The sequence below is a fragment of the Oryctolagus cuniculus genome, chromosome 2, assembly GCF_051225735.1.
Source record: "Oryctolagus cuniculus isolate XC-2025 breed Fujian yellow rabbit chromosome 2, ASM5122573v1, whole genome shotgun sequence".
In the NCBI taxonomy this organism is placed as follows: domain Eukaryota; kingdom Metazoa; phylum Chordata; class Mammalia; order Lagomorpha; family Leporidae; genus Oryctolagus; species Oryctolagus cuniculus.
Window position 1 is genome coordinate 109,271,614 of NC_142868.1, and position 15,544 is coordinate 109,287,157.

Here is a 15,544-nt window from a genome sequence, read left to right on the forward strand (position 1 = left end):
TATATATAAAATGTAGAGTTGCATGTATTTATACATACATACGCACCCACAATGCAGATATATTTGCATATATATTTTTTGTATAAAGTAATCCTTTTTAAGTACTTTATATTTTTACTCTAATTTTCAAATAAGTGTTTGGTTTTTGCTAAATAATTTTATTTAAAAACATTTATATTGCAACATAGAAGAATTTACTTCTTAAAACATTTTTAATAGCCAAAAGAAGTTCTTAAAATTCCAATGAGTTGCCCCTGTATGAACTTACAAACTGTGCAAAAAACAAATTTTGGCTTTTTAAGATCAGTGAAAAACAGCTATGAAACAGAAACCAAAATGCCCTGATAAGAAGACTACAGCAGGGGCTTGTGCTGTTGCATAGCAGGTAAAGCTGCTGCCTGAAATCAGCCTTTCATATGGGTGCCGGTTCGATTCTCAGCTTCTCCATTTCCAATTCAGTTCCCTGCTAGTATGCTTAGAAAGGTAGCAGAGGGTGGCCAAAGTCCTTGGATCCCTCCACCCACAAAGGAGACCCAGAGGAGACTCCTGGCTCCTAATTTGGACAAGCCCAACTCCAGCAATTGCAGCCATTTGGGGAGTGAGCCAGCAGATGGAAGATCTCTCTCTCTCTCTGTAACTCTGACGTTCAAATAAATAAATAATTCTTTAAAAAAAAAAAAGACTACAGCAAAGACTTATGATTGGTTGACAGCAAAACTCATACATCTGTGGATCCAATCCCTGCCAGGTGTGCCCAACTCTACCATCTTTCTCTTCCTTAGTTAAGATCATAGCATCTTTATGACATTTGGTGTTGTTTTCACACTAGTGTTCCTTCAGTGTTTTCTTTAAGTTCCAATTTGTTCTTCAATATGTTGTACAAGGTAAGCAAGGAGCCTTTCAATAAATTACTAAAGGGTTTCAAAACCCTCCTCTCCAAAGGCTCTTGGAAAACGCAGGCAAATTAGTGAACTTAGAGAATTCATGGTTAAAGGATAACTTATTGTAATGGCACACAGCTCACTAATTGAATTTCAGGAATGGCATCAGGAAGTACCTCTGCAAGACCACTAACCTCAAAAGACTGGGAATGTTGCAACATGGATTTACAAAAGTTTATTTCGGACTGTGCAAAATAGTATACTTGACTTATTCTCTGTTTGCTTTGGAGTAGGGGAGGGTTGGAGGAGGCCCCTATGAAGCTAAGTAGTATTTTTTTTTTTTGTCTACTAATCTATATTATTGGTGGGATTACTTATGCAGAGCTCTGAGTCAGAGTGAAGTCACTCCCTGCTCTTCTCATAAACAATTTGTTGTTAGTTTCTTCTATATCCATCTTTACCAGTTTGTGATGGTCCAATTTAGATGAAGGATATGCCAGTATGTAAGCCAGGGAGAAAAACCTGTTTCCCTTATGTCACCTTATGAATTTGTCAAGGGCAAAGACAGTTCCAAGGGAGAAATTTGGGCTTGAAAACTGAGTTCCCACCAGTGTCAGTCCCCTGGCACTTGGCCATCCTCTGGAAGGAACACCACAGCAGGATGTCCCCCTGATCACCAATGTGTCCTCCAAAAGGTGAGACAAGTGTGAGAGAGTATTTGACGCAACCCAGTCTCTCAAGAGATGACTCCAAAGCAAGGTCACCATTTAAAACTAGAGCCATGGTTAGCTGCTCTCAGGCAAACACCACAGCACGTTTATAAAACAGATCAAGGTGACTACACAGTGGCGCCCCATCAGAAGAGAGTCTTTATTTTTATATTTTCCCCCTTCTCTAAAATGGGCGATTGCTTTGCTGCCAAAGCAGTTCCAAAGGGTCCTGAAAAGCTAAAGTCCTTCAAAGCTGTTCAGTGCGTCTTCAAATTTACAATAAAATTCAGCATGACAAATCTCCCAGCAAACCCTCTGGAGCACCAGAGCAGCACTCACACAATTTTCCTTTTCAGTCAGTGTTTTAGTATTCAGCACCTTGAGAAACCGGGGGAGAGCCAGTGTGGGCGAGGGAAACAAAACCAAACAAAACCCAAAATAGGGAAAAGACAACAACAACACCCAACAACAACAAAGACAGTGGGGGAAAAATGCAAACAGCCATGCAAGCTATTAAACATATGCCAAAGTAAACAATCGGTGCGGGTTTGCCGTGGCTGTGCCCTGCAGGTAGACGCAGGCAGCAGGGGAGCCAAAGGAAGGGGAAAGAGAAAGACAGGCAGCAAGTGGAGATGTTGCTGTCGGCCGCGGGAGCAGCAGCAGGGCCGCCTGCCTGGGGGCCACAAGACACACCATCAGCCATGCAAAACAGGACATACCTTTCTGGCTTGCTGGTTCTGTCGGCTGAGACAAAGCAGTCCCATTCGCAGCGGGAGGCCAAATCAAAATGAAATTTTATTTAGTCTGCACTGCCCTCAGATTGGGTTTCAGAATGACTGTTTTAGGAGATAGCATGGATGTGGCTGATGCATGCTTTGCATATGAAACTGCAGTAGGAAAAGAAATCTACATAATCAAAAAAATCTGTGCTGTGTATCTGTGACAAAAACCCTGGACTCCAGTGATGCTGCTGCCGTGTGTGTTTCAGGCAGGCCTTTTTTTGGGGGGTGAAATACATTTTTTTAAAAAAATTGAAACAATATTATTAACAAATACTAATAAACCTATAGTACTCTAGTTTATGAAAATATATACAGTATCCTAGGTACAACTCTGCCACATTGAAATACTTGTGATTCCTGTATATTTATGAGTGCATCAGAAATTTGTGTTAGAAAATAAACTGAATTTTAAAACGTGCACAGGCTATTTTTTGGGGAGGGGCATTGTCTGACAATTACTAGAGCTTCTAAATCTTGCTAAAATAAATTGAAAGCTTAAGTTTTCTGTAATACTGAATAACTGACTTTTCCCTAACTCATTCATCTTGAAGCCATTTTGTTAAAAAAATAGGGAGAAAGTCTTTCAAAACACTGTTTAGACATTGGAAATTATATTTCTAAAATTAAGAAAAAGTACAGAAAATGTATATAGAATGCATATCAAAAAGCCATTGAATATGTTTGTAACACACACACACACACACACACACACTCACCCCATACACTGTGATCATAATACAGGTTTACCACCTGCATGGGCTGGGAAAGGGCAGAGTGATGCAAAGGGGCAGAGTTGAGACTATTGGTAAATATATATTATTTCTCAAAGAAATACTTATCCCAGCTTGGTTTTGGTAGATCACTTCCTTGTGGTTGTGGGCCACCAATCATTTTCTTCAAAGCAGATATGAAAAGAAAGCAAAAAAGAAATTGAAAGACAGAAAACCTACCTGTATAAAATGGTAGAGAAAAAAAAAAGAAAGGAAGAAAAAGAATAAGGCAAGACAGCCTCTCCCACTGCACAGTTCTCTGAAAAACATGGACAGTCCTCAGCCTGCATTCCCAAGGACGGGAGGAACATTAAATCTGCACAGTTAGGCTCTGAACGGGTCGTCTCCAAGCCAAGACCCCGGCAGCAGGAAAACTTCTCCCAATATTGAGATACAAATAGCTCACACAATGTGCCTCCCCACACCGCCCCAGCAGTAATCACCAACAGCCCAGGCTCACTCTGTGATTCAGGTTTGGACCTCATTTTCTTAGAAAAGCATTACCCTGCTCCAACTTGCACTGGTAGCCTGTCAATAATAATATTTACAAATATAAAGGTCTACTTCATTTGATAATTTTATATTAGACAGACGGAGTGAGCGAGCCACAGCATAAGCGAAACCTAAAATCCAAAGAGAGCGAATGGATTTGTTTCCTTTATGCTCCCAAAGCATTGCATCCAGGTCTCCCTTGTAACAAGGGCAGTGTGTTGGCTTCTCTGCTGCTTGCAAGTAAGGCCTTCTTTTGCCTTGTGTTTCTGCTAATTTTCTAAATTATTTAGATATTCATTAAGCATGAGTTTTGCTTGCATCTTATTTTTAGTGACAGGACACTCCTTTTCTGAGGATCGGAAAGATGTGACTTCTTAACAAACCCTCTATCCCCCAAATTCAGTGCACCTGGCATTCACTTTCTACCTAATAAGCATCCGTGAATATGCAAATGTTCAGTGTCTCAGTAACCTCATTAATTTATTCCTCAGGCAATCATGGAATGTGAACCAGTCCTGTGCCACTAGTATTGGAACTGGTGCCGACCTGGGCTCCGAGAATCCGCTGAAATGCACTCAGGCTGCATATTGAAATACTGTTTCATCTTCATTCCATCCTTTGGCACTCTAATTCAAACAAAGACTCTTACCTTCCTCTACTTAGCTGACAGCCAAAAGCAAAAGTGGGGGGAAGAAAAGCCTAAGGTTAATAATTAAGATCTTCCTTCCACCGCCAAATACAAACCAGAGGTGATTCATGGTTTGAGCAAAATCTCCACAGCAAAACAGTTTTCCAACTGCCCAAGTTGTCTTGTTTTGTTATTTATTGGGGGTTGGGTAGGGAGGGGGAGCAGAGGGCGACCTGCTTTCCATACTGCAATGCAGTTGAATCATCTTTCGCTTTGCCCACATTAAAAGCCCTGAATAATGTTTATGAAATGTTAGGGAATCCCGGTAGGTTTCCTATTTAACAAGCCATGTATGACAAATCACAGTGTAATGCACTACGTTCTTAATCTTTAATTAGAATGTGAATATCTGCTAGAGAACGCAGTTAACTTTGACACGTTAAATCTTCTGGTTAAAGTGCCTTACAGGAAGAGCAAAGATGAAACACAGTAACAATCTCCCGCTTCTCTCCATTCACCCAGACAGTTGGGGAAGGATGATAACATCTTGTAATACCTGCTCTGTAGTAATTAATCGCTGTGGTATTTAGGACCATTCAAGTAGACAAATATGACAGAGACAGGGACAATTAGAAACCTTGTTCAAGCTACATTAACTTTTCCAGCTATTACAACACAGCAGCTCAAGTTTGCTTGTAAAAGCTGCAGAGGGATTGCTATGCATTAGCCGTGCGATTATTAATGAAAGAAAAGGAGAATTGTGTTTATTGTAGTTTGAAAATTGCAAATAAATTTCAATTATCTGCTATGTCATTTTGTTAAACATGCACTCTGGAAATGCCTTTGTACTCTAAATCATGAGCTACTTAGAGCAAACTAATACCAGAACCCCTCAGGGACATAGGAAGTCAATATTTTTGTGAAACTGGACTTTTTTATTTTGGTAAGTGAAATCGGGGATGGGCGAAGTCCCCGGTAAGGACTGTTGAGGCAACAGCCTCTGCAGCATCTTGGCATATATGTGGCTGCTGTGTACCAAGGGTCAGGTGTCCTGGGCAGACATCAGGGCTATTAGAACCACATTGGTAAAGGAAACCAGAGACACTCTCCCTCCTTTGGGGACATCCTCAAAACAATTATAAGAAATCAGTTATGGTAAATAAATAAAGGCTTCCATCTTGCTTCTTTCTAATAGCAAAGCCAGTCTTGGGGAAAGAAGAGAAGGCCTAGAGGAGGTTCTAGTCAATTGTAGAGGTGATGAGAAATGAACAGATGACTCCTGTCTACTACCTTTCATGAGGATAACTGCCAATCACTTTGAATGGCAAACTTGATCTTCAAACACACACACACACACACACACACACAAAACAGGGATAAATCCATTTCTCTGCTCTTTTGTGAGATTATTCATTTTGTAGAGTATGCAGACTAATACATCGAGCACCAAACCTCCCTTAACGTGTCTCCCACCTAAACCACACCATAGAGCCACTTCTGAGGGGCTGGAGAGATGCATATCCCACGGCCCAGAAAAGGTCCCACATCCAAACATCCTATCCACTCTGCTGCCTTCCCACCAAGGTCTTGCCTGTGATGCCTCTGCCCCTAGTTTATCCTCCAAAGTTTCTGCCCATCAGAAACTGAGCAGGCACAAATAACTGGCGTGCCCTGGAGCTGGGAACCTGATCCAATTGTCTTCTGTAAATCAAAGAAAGACCAGCTTAGCATGGCACAAATCTGCATCCCCACCCCAGAATCTGTTGTCACACACACACAAAAAAACCGGCTCAGTACTCAGGAACAATCTCCTCTCTCAGCCGGGCAGCGATGATGTCAGCTTTCTGATTACAAACTGCTTATTTATGCTTCAACAGCTGCCAAGAGCAGCGAATAAGTGGCTAAAAGAGTGTCTAGACCAGGCTTTCAGGCATCTATTGTTTGGGGGTTGTTACCTGGTTGACAGCGATGGGTCCAGCTGCCTGGTGTGAAAGGGAGCAGGGATGGGGAGGCGGTGATTGACAGAAGGGCCCTCTGGGTCAGCCCGATGGCCCCACGTCTTTATATTCCCAGCTCCAAAGGGAAAGCCAGGGCCCTGCCCAGGGGTTGGAGGTGAAAGGAAATGTTGGAGGGTAATGAAAAAATCTTTTGGCCAAATTTGCGATCATGAACACTTACCCCAGGGAATCAAAGGCAGTCCAAGTGGCCATGGAGTAGCCAGAAATGGCTACCTTAAGGACAGCAGTGAACCTTTTCTGATAATCCACACAGGCCCCAGGAGGAGTGGGGAGGACCCACAGGCACACACAATCCACATTTTTTATCCCTGTTGCTTTTCTATTGCTTTTTTCCCATTTTGTTCCCTGATGCAGGATAGTGAGGCACAAGCAAATGCATTTGTGGCCACCTTTTTCACTCACCATCCTGAGACTTCCATGAGCGTTTCAGAAACTTTCCTTTTGAGTGCATTCAATGGAAAGCTGACAGAACATGAAACACTCCAACATTTGGGAGAAATAAAGAGCTTTGCAAGCCGATGTAAATGTCTAATTAGAATTTCTGCCACCACCACTTGCAACCTTTGAATCTTCCCTCCCTGTTTGTTCCCAGCCATGCTCTCCATTGGAACACTTTGCAGGGTAGATTTGAATGTCCCAAATCGCTGCCTTGCCTTCATCCCCCACTGTTACAGTTCACCACAGTTGATTGACACACATGTGGCCTCAGCCCCACTCCTCCCCTCACCCCCCAAGTTTTACAGTTTGGGGTAGACTGCTCAATAGTGATTATTGAAAGACACTCATTTGAATATAATGATCATGATGAAGTAACTTCCCGTCCACAGGACATTTCCTGGTGATTGCTACTCAAAGACCATGCTTCTTTTAGGAATTGTAACATTATTATTTAGACACTTTTGTTCCTATATGGACGATCAATAAAGTGCAGCTCCCAGGGGAGCAGCTGCTAATGACCATACTTTCACATTCTTATTTACTTTGTCCCAAGCATTAAAACCAGCATTTCTTCCAAATGCTGGCTATGACCAAGGATGCAAATTGTATAGACCTGATGAATCCATATCATTTAAAAATGGTTGCATTTAAAAGAACTGAAGGGGAGGAGCAAGATTTTACTGCGTGAAAAAATAGATTCCATTTAAAATTGTGGCAATCCTCAGAAACTGCCAGACTTGAATGAAATGCAACAAAGCACCTGAGGAGTCAAAGCTTAATTTGTGTATACAGTTGGCTTTCTCCATAATATCTGATTCAGACTCTGGAACGAAAATGAAATCACGTTAAATTAACTGTAAAAAATAAGTTGATTTAATTAAGCACAGAAAGACTTAATAGATATAATAAAATGTTAAAAAGTCAAATGATGTGCAGTTACATTTCAGTTAACACTGCTCAACAAACGTATTAAATTTATTCCTTTCAATAATGATGTGTTTTGAACATTTAATTAGATAAATAATGTCTAATCACTTCAGCAAATCTGAACCGGAAGAGTCTCTTGTCATCAAAGGTGACTCATGCTTGCTACCTTGACCTTGGAAGGGAAGACGATGCTGGTGAACTTCCACTCTTTGTAAACAGGAGGTGACCAGGAACCAAGGTAAAGCCTGTCTTTCAAGCCTCATTAAGATGCAGGGTTTGCCAAACAAACTATTGTTTACAGTAAGAACAGTGTTATTGGGAAGAGACTTCTACTTGTTTGCCTTTTTGAAGCATCAGAAACTATAAGCAGCTGATAAGAAAAGGTATTCAGTGTTAGATGTCCTATAATTCATCATAATACTGTTTCCTTTAATAACTACTTTGCTCAAGTGATTGGCATGATTACAAGAAAATTACTTCAAATTATTCATCTCTTATCTTTCCTCTAAGATGTCCTAAGTTGGATGATAGTTAGCATAATGGGGCTCTATTAATTACTAATGTAGAAAGTCCTTCACAATTTGGATAGAGTTTGTAGCCCAAATAAAGAAAATAGTGCCAAATGCAAACTTGTATCATCTGCTCCTTAAGATGGTGCCACCCACTGTCTATTAAAAGGAATGTCAAGGACATTTATTTCTTCGTTTGGAATTTGTGAGGATGAACCCAGCCTGTACATAAAAAGCAGGCACACAAATTGCATCTATACATGTATACACACACGAGTGCACACAACACACTTACACACACACACAAGAGCACATACCCAATGCACAAAAGTATTGATGCACTGTGAAATGTAGAAGATGATTAACATAAAATTACCATTTCAAGCTTATGGTGTTAATTCATCCATATCTTTCAGGAAAAAAATTCTTGGTAGAGACTCTTCATTTCTAATATTTCCTTGAATAATTTGCTTTGGGAAATTTACCTATAAATCTATTCAATTCATTCCAAATTAGAATACAGTATGAAGTTCTGTTTAACCCTGAAACTTTTGAATTTATGGTTCAATCATTGTTACAAACTCCTTTAATTTCTTCCTGTACTTTGAGGAAGCCCAGATTCATAAATAGAGTCCAAACACACAAACTCAGAATTTTCATTCACATTCATTCAAATAATAATTTTGTTTTGGGGCTGTCATTGTGGCATAGCTATTGGTCGGCAGCCTGTAGCCCTGGCATCCCACGTGAGCACTGGTTCCAGTCACTACTGCTCCACTTCTGACCCAGCTCCCTGGTAATGCATCTGGGGAAGTAGTAGAAGACGGCCCAGGTACTTGGGACCCTGCACATGCATGGCACACTGGAAAGAAGCTCCTGGCTCCTGGCTTCAGCCTGGCCCAGCCCTGGTCATTGCAGCCATTTGAGGAGTGAACCAGCAGATGTAAGACATCTCTCTCTCTCTCTCTCTCTCTCTGTCCCTCTCTCTATGCCTCTCTCTGTAGTTCTGCCTTTCAAATAAAAAAAAGACTGAAAAAAAGACTTCTAACTATCCTTTAATATCTGTGCTCCCTGTGTTCTTTAGAGAACCTTCAAGTAAAAAAAAATTCATCTCGTTTTAAGTTATGTTTCTTCCTACACAACATTTGAGCAGTATTTGTCATTTCATACTGCTTATTTTCTATTTTTTTAAAAAATCTTTTTGTCATTATATGGTATTTATAAACCAACTCTGAGAATCCAGCATCATGTAAAGTCAAACCCAGCAAGGTTAGCAGTGGAAATCTAAAGGTTATTGTGTGTCTACATAATGGCACAGCTATTAGGGGGTAATTTATCTTCTTGTTGTACTGTTGGCAACTAAACAGGTCTTGAAACTTTTTACCTTTTTAATGTTTACTTAAACATTCAAAGTTGTTTTCCTTTGGATTTGTAATACATACACAAGCTTACCCGTGTGCATGTAGAGCTTGACATTGCAATAAAAAAGTCACCAACATCCACCAAAAACTAGAAAGCAAAACTATTGTGTCTGCCTCTATTTACTGCATGTAAGTGCCTTACATGCAATAAACAAAATTTCATTTCTTTAGGTTAGAGATCACTTGCAGTTGGGGTTAAAATAGTCTCTCCTGCTTCAAACTCTTTATGACTGCTGGGCCAGGACATTCCCTGATTATCCCTTCCAGGTAGGAGAGAGAAAAGTCACAGGGCAACAGCATCTGGCCTAAGATCAGACTTGCTTTGTGTGAGACCCTTCCGTTGTCGCCCTGTATGTCTCTTTGCTTACCTTGACGGAGGACCTTCATTAATTGCAACCATCCACTTATTGCTTTTTGCCTGGCTAGGCCTTCCATTCATCACTGTGATTTTAATCTCCAGAGTAACTTCTTAGGGACCTGTCGTATGTCCTGTCCTGTTAGAATGTTGTACATATTTTGGCCCAGCCACGGAAACTTAGAGAATTTAAAATGTTCTTCGGTGTACAAATATACAGTGATCAAATATACTACATGGCAAAATATTTGGAGCACTGTAACGTAAGATGCAAATATAAGCTCTCATTATGGTTTGTTCAGATTTCTGTCATTTCAGAAATTTTTTTCTAAGAATCGTGGGTGAGTAGGCAGTTTCAAAAAATTAATGATTAAACTTAAAGCATTCACAAGGAGAATATTCATGCTTAATTATACCTCAATTATGTATTGGTAATACAGACCATGAAATGCATATGCAAGTAAAAAATATTTTTATTTTACCCTGTTATGCACAAAGTATCCCACAACATAATTTTAATTAAAAGGTGAGCTTTTGCTCTCATTTTGTTCATCAATTGTCCCTTTATTTGTCTATTTGTGTGCATATATTGTAGGATTTTGCGGAGTAAAATTTGGAATTTTGTGCTTACTTGCGGGCAATGTAAGACTTCTATTTAAAATTCAGGAAAGTAGTCTTGTTTGGGTTGCCTTTTCATGTGTAAGTTGCATCGTCTGGAACTTGGCCCTTCTCTAGAATAAATTAACTTCCAAAGTCCAAGTGAGCTAATGCTTAGTCATGAATGTCCCTGAGCAAATTGCTTAGTCACCCTCTGCCTCAGTTTCTTCATTTTCAAGGGGGAATATATGATTCATCTTAGAAAAAACTATTTTTAAAACTTACACTTAGGAAAGAGTAACAGTGCCTTGTGAAAAAAAGACAGTGTGTATTGCTAAAGCCAGCTGTTTTAAAAACACAAAAACCTAGGGGGCAGGGAGGAGACAAAAAGGCAAAATGAAAGAAAGAACTGGGTCTTATCTCTTCTTTGGATGGGCATATCTAAACTTCCTAGAGTTTCTGTCCATGTTCTGAATGAATTAAAACATCAACAAATGAAGCCGGAAATGACTTAGGGGAAAAATGCTGGGCTGGGAACAAGAACGCAGCAGATTCTGCTCTGACACGAATGGCTGGAGTCGCCCTTCAGGCATCTTGTTCTCTGCTTACTAAGTCTGCTCCAGGATAGGTTTCTGAATTAGAAACCAGATCCCATATAGCACAAGTGTGTGAAACTACAGAACTTTTAACAAGAGAAGGTAATCAGTTCAAATATTACTGTTTTTGTTGCACAAAATTGAGCAACAAGAAAAGGAAAACCTGCTACTGAAATCAAAAAGAGAAGTCGAATGAACCAGAATGGTTGCGATTCTTACAGAATATGTTCATAGTACTTTGCTATTCTATTTAAAGAATCATGACATGAGCAAGACAACATTTACTGCATATGAGAGCCTTTTCCAGGCACTTCACCTGGGAGATTTGGAGCCACTGTTATGCCTAGCAGGTATGACTCCATGGAGATTTCCTTCGGGTAGAGAACACCCAGTGAGAAACTGTGCCTCTTTCCAACAAAGAATTCACAGCATCTTCTTCCTTGTGGGGAGCCTACAGCACCCCCTGAAATCAGCCCAGAGTGTTATCTGAATGTTATTTTTATAACCATGAAAACAAGTTTCCTCAAATTCTTTCCTAACATACCCATTTGCTTCAGTTCCAGGAACAAACAACTTTATGATAAAATCATATATTGCAAAATTACAATTTGACTTTTAATGAGTATGTTTTATTTCAAATTGGAATATTCCACTAATTTGTTAATTAACTTCTTGCTACCTGTTGTATAGATGAGGTGTTTATTAGCCCATTTTCCCATAGCTATAACCAAATACATCTGGCTGGGTAATGGACAATGAAGAAAACTTACCTCTCAATTCTGGAGATTCAAGAACATGGGTCAACATTGGCTCATGTCTGATAAGGATATCTTGGTGGAATGTACCATAATGGTGGGAACAGATGAGAGAGGGAGAGATTACTTGGTGAGACTGGAAGCCAGGGAGCCCCGAAGAGCCAGTCTTGCTCTTTTAGATAAATTCAGTCTTACAGGAGCTAGCTGGAGTCCAACAAGAACTGTGTGAATCCTTTTCATGGGCAGTGCTCCCTGGGACACAATTACCTTCCCAACGTTGCCACAGTGGGGAATAATATTCCAGCACAAGAACCCATGAGGGACACACTAAGATTACATCCAAACCATGGCAGGTGGCGAGCCAGTGAGAGGATGTCTACATATACTTGTTTGTCATAGATATAGCACACTGATGTTACTACATGCTATTTAATTCAGTTCAAAGTGAGCACAGTGCATAAGGTTCCAATAAACGTTAGTAACAAGTTAAGAAATGAAGTTCAGGGGCCAGTGCTGTGGCACACTGGGCTAAGCTTCTGCCTGTGAGGTTGGCAGCCCATACAGGTAGGTACCAGTTCATGTCCTGGTTGCTCCTCTTCCAACCCAGCTCTCTGCTATCGCCTGGGAAATCAGTGGAAGATGGCCCAAGTGCTTGCACCTACTTGGGAGACCTGGAAGAAGCTCTTGGCTCTTGTCTTCCAATTGGCCTATATATGGCCATTGTGGCCACTTGGGAAGTGAACCAGCAGATGGAAGACCTTTGCCTCTATCTCTCCCTCTCTTTGTAGCTCTACCTCTCAAATAGAAATAAGTAAATCTTATAAAAAAAGAAGTGAAATTCAAAATTTATATCAATAAAGCACTCATATATCCAACTTAAATACTATTGTCCGAAATTAGCCATAGTAATAGATCTAATTTAAACCTACTTTTATTTGTATGTTTGAGGAGCTATATGTATATTTAGGTGAGGGAATTATATAAAGTCAGTGAATCAGGCAACCTAGTTTTCACTCATTCATTCAGCAAACATGTATTGAACACCCACAGTTAATAGTGTCTTGTGTATTCCTGGGACTAGAAGTATAACTTTCAATTTTCTACAGCTTCAACAAATTGGTGTGATAGATAATTAGATCCACAACGGAGGGACATTCTGGTCTCCATGAGAACAGAGCAGAACTCTCCGAAGAAGGCTCTGCGTTTGAAAGTGAGAGGAGAGAGTCTGCTGGTGGGAATAGAGAAAAAGGAGACTCCAGGCAGACGTCGAGTTGAGAGAGGCTGGTCACCACAGGGATACATAGACCTAAGAAAGCCATCCCCAGGGCCCCGGATGTCTATTTGCAAATATCATCCTGGTTAAGAGAGTGGTATGGAAGCGCGGGACATTCATGCTTTAGGGATAAGGCAACAGGAGCTAAAATCTAGTGAGGAGACTAGATGGGGGCTGTGGGAAGACTGCACCTTGATCCTACTCTAGGGAACTTCACACGCTGTTCTATACTCTCGGTGTACCACATGCCTTCACTCATGGAAGCCCTGCTAGATTATGTCTGCTGAAGCCTCTTTACCTATGGCAACCCCTTTTCTAGAGTGGTGGCTGCTGAAATCTGGCCCAGAACACCACTATACTGGTTGAAATGGATCTTGCTTCAATATGACTGTAACCCCGCAAACTGAATTGTGCGTTGTTCCCCGCTATTGCTGGTGGTGCAATTGGTGTCATTCCCCAGAGACTCTGGGTTATGCCACACCCACAGGATTAAAACCTCAGTTCTCTGAGCCATCATGATATTAGGATATAGATATCTACTCATAGGCATCTCTATGGATGGATCATGGATCTACATACAACTGGGCCTCATTAAATCTGCTTCCTTTCCTCTCCTGGAAGTGCATGAAGGAAACAAGGAGGAAATACCCTCTGAAGATCAACTGATGTGGAGATGGGGCAGGAGGAAGCATAAAGGCAAATGGGGGAAGCAGAACCTGGAGGCTGCTTGTGGGCAGAGAGAAGAAAACCATGATCATTAGCTCCCATCCAGTGCCAACTTCCAGTCCCCAGGATGCTGTTCTAGGTAAAAATCTTGAAAACAGATTAAGCTCTAATAAAGCCAAGGGGGTGTTCTGTCTAGCTGCTCTGTGTTGAAGTTGGTCAAGACCTTTGTGAGTCAGGATTGAGGGATCCCTGCTGCAGGCTTCCTGTGTATGGGAGATGCTTGTTTTCTGCCTTCTCTAAGTGTCAAAAGATTGGGTGTGATTTCTCCAAGGACCTATGTCTTTGTTTCATTTAGGTAATCTGGGGGAGGGGAGCACTGAAGGTATTGTTTTCCATCCAAGTTAAATCTTTGTCCATGACCATCAAAGGTGGAGTACGTCTCTTTGTTCTGTTGACTGTGACTCATAGCTGTTAATGTAACTGGGTCACGTCATCAGAAAGGCACACCACATATAAAGAATATGAAAAAAATGATGTATGGGGTCGGCGCTGTGTCGTAGCAGGTAAAGCTGCCACTTGCAGTACCAACATCCCAAATGGGTGCCGGTTTGAGTCCCTGCTGCTCCACTTCCAATCCAGCTCTCTGCTATGGCCTGGGAAATCAGTAGAAGATGGTCCAAAACGTTGGACCCCTGCACCTGTGTAGGGGACCTAGAGGAGGCTCCTGGCTTTTTGGATTGGCACAGCTCCGGCCAACTAGGGAGTGAACCAGCAGATGGAAGATCTCTTTCCCTCTCTCTCTTTCTGTGTTTCTCCTTCTCTTTCTGAATTTCAATTCTATACTGAGAGTATAGAATAGCACATGAAGTTCTCTAGAGTAGGGTCAATGTGCTATTTTCCTGTTTCTTCTTCTCTTTCTGAATTTCAAATAAACAAATACATCTTTAAAATGATGTCAGCAAAACTACTTTGTCAATTCCTTGAAATGATGAAACATTTGAAACATTCAGTTTTTGAAGACTAATACTGGCTGTGAGTTTTTAAAACATCTGTTAAAAGCAAATGGAGGATTGGACTTCAAGGCATAATGAGTCAAGCTACATATCCCTGCCAGGGTGATCTGCTGCATCCTGGCTCCTCCACTTTGATCCAGCTCCCTGCTAATGCTTTTGGGAAGGCAGCTGAGGATGGCCCAAGTGCTTTAGTCCCTGCCACCCATGTGGGAGACCTGGATGGAGTCCCTGGCTCCTGACAACAGCCTGACCCAGACCTAGCTATTGTGGCCATTTGTGAAATGAATCAGTGGATGGAAGATCTATCTCTCTCTCTTGTCTCTCTGTCTCTGTCTCTGTGCCACTTTGCATTTCAAATAAATGAATAAGTAAATATTAAACAAACACATAAACAAGGTAAAAACAAATGGAGATAAAGAAATTAATGGATCATAGCAATACATTCTCTATTTAGAAAGTGTTTTGGAATAAAATATATTTCTTCCTGTTCAAATTCTCTGCTTTAAAAATGACCGGTATTGTGGTGTGTGCATGTGTGTGTGTGTGTGTTTGTGTGCATGTTGGGAAGGAAGATATATTAGAAAAAAGAGGTAAATATTTGCATCTTCACTGTTTTGTTCCACTAGCCCATATTACATTATTGAAACAATTCAATGTAGTGTGTTACCTAGAATAAGTCAAGGGCATACAGAACATTGCATTAAAAATATAAT

The 15,544-nt window shown here is 40.8% G+C and overlaps 2 long non-coding RNA genes across 3 annotated transcripts in view; one reads left to right on the plus strand and one right to left on the minus strand.

The window, feature by feature from the left end:
- The window catches only part of LOC138848806 (uncharacterized), a 127,265-nt gene extending 124,725 nt beyond the window's left edge, over positions 1-2,540 (minus strand). For both annotated transcript variants that reach the window (XR_016230182.1, XR_011386901.2), the window contains exon 1: positions 2,311-2,540. This is a non-coding gene — a long non-coding RNA (uncharacterized LOC138848806). The remainder of the gene's footprint in view (positions 1-2,310) is intronic.
- The window catches only part of LOC103346804 (uncharacterized), a 59,372-nt gene that overhangs the window by 32,207 nt on the left and 11,621 nt on the right, over positions 1-15,544 (plus strand). The gene's annotated exons all lie outside the window — the stretch shown is intronic.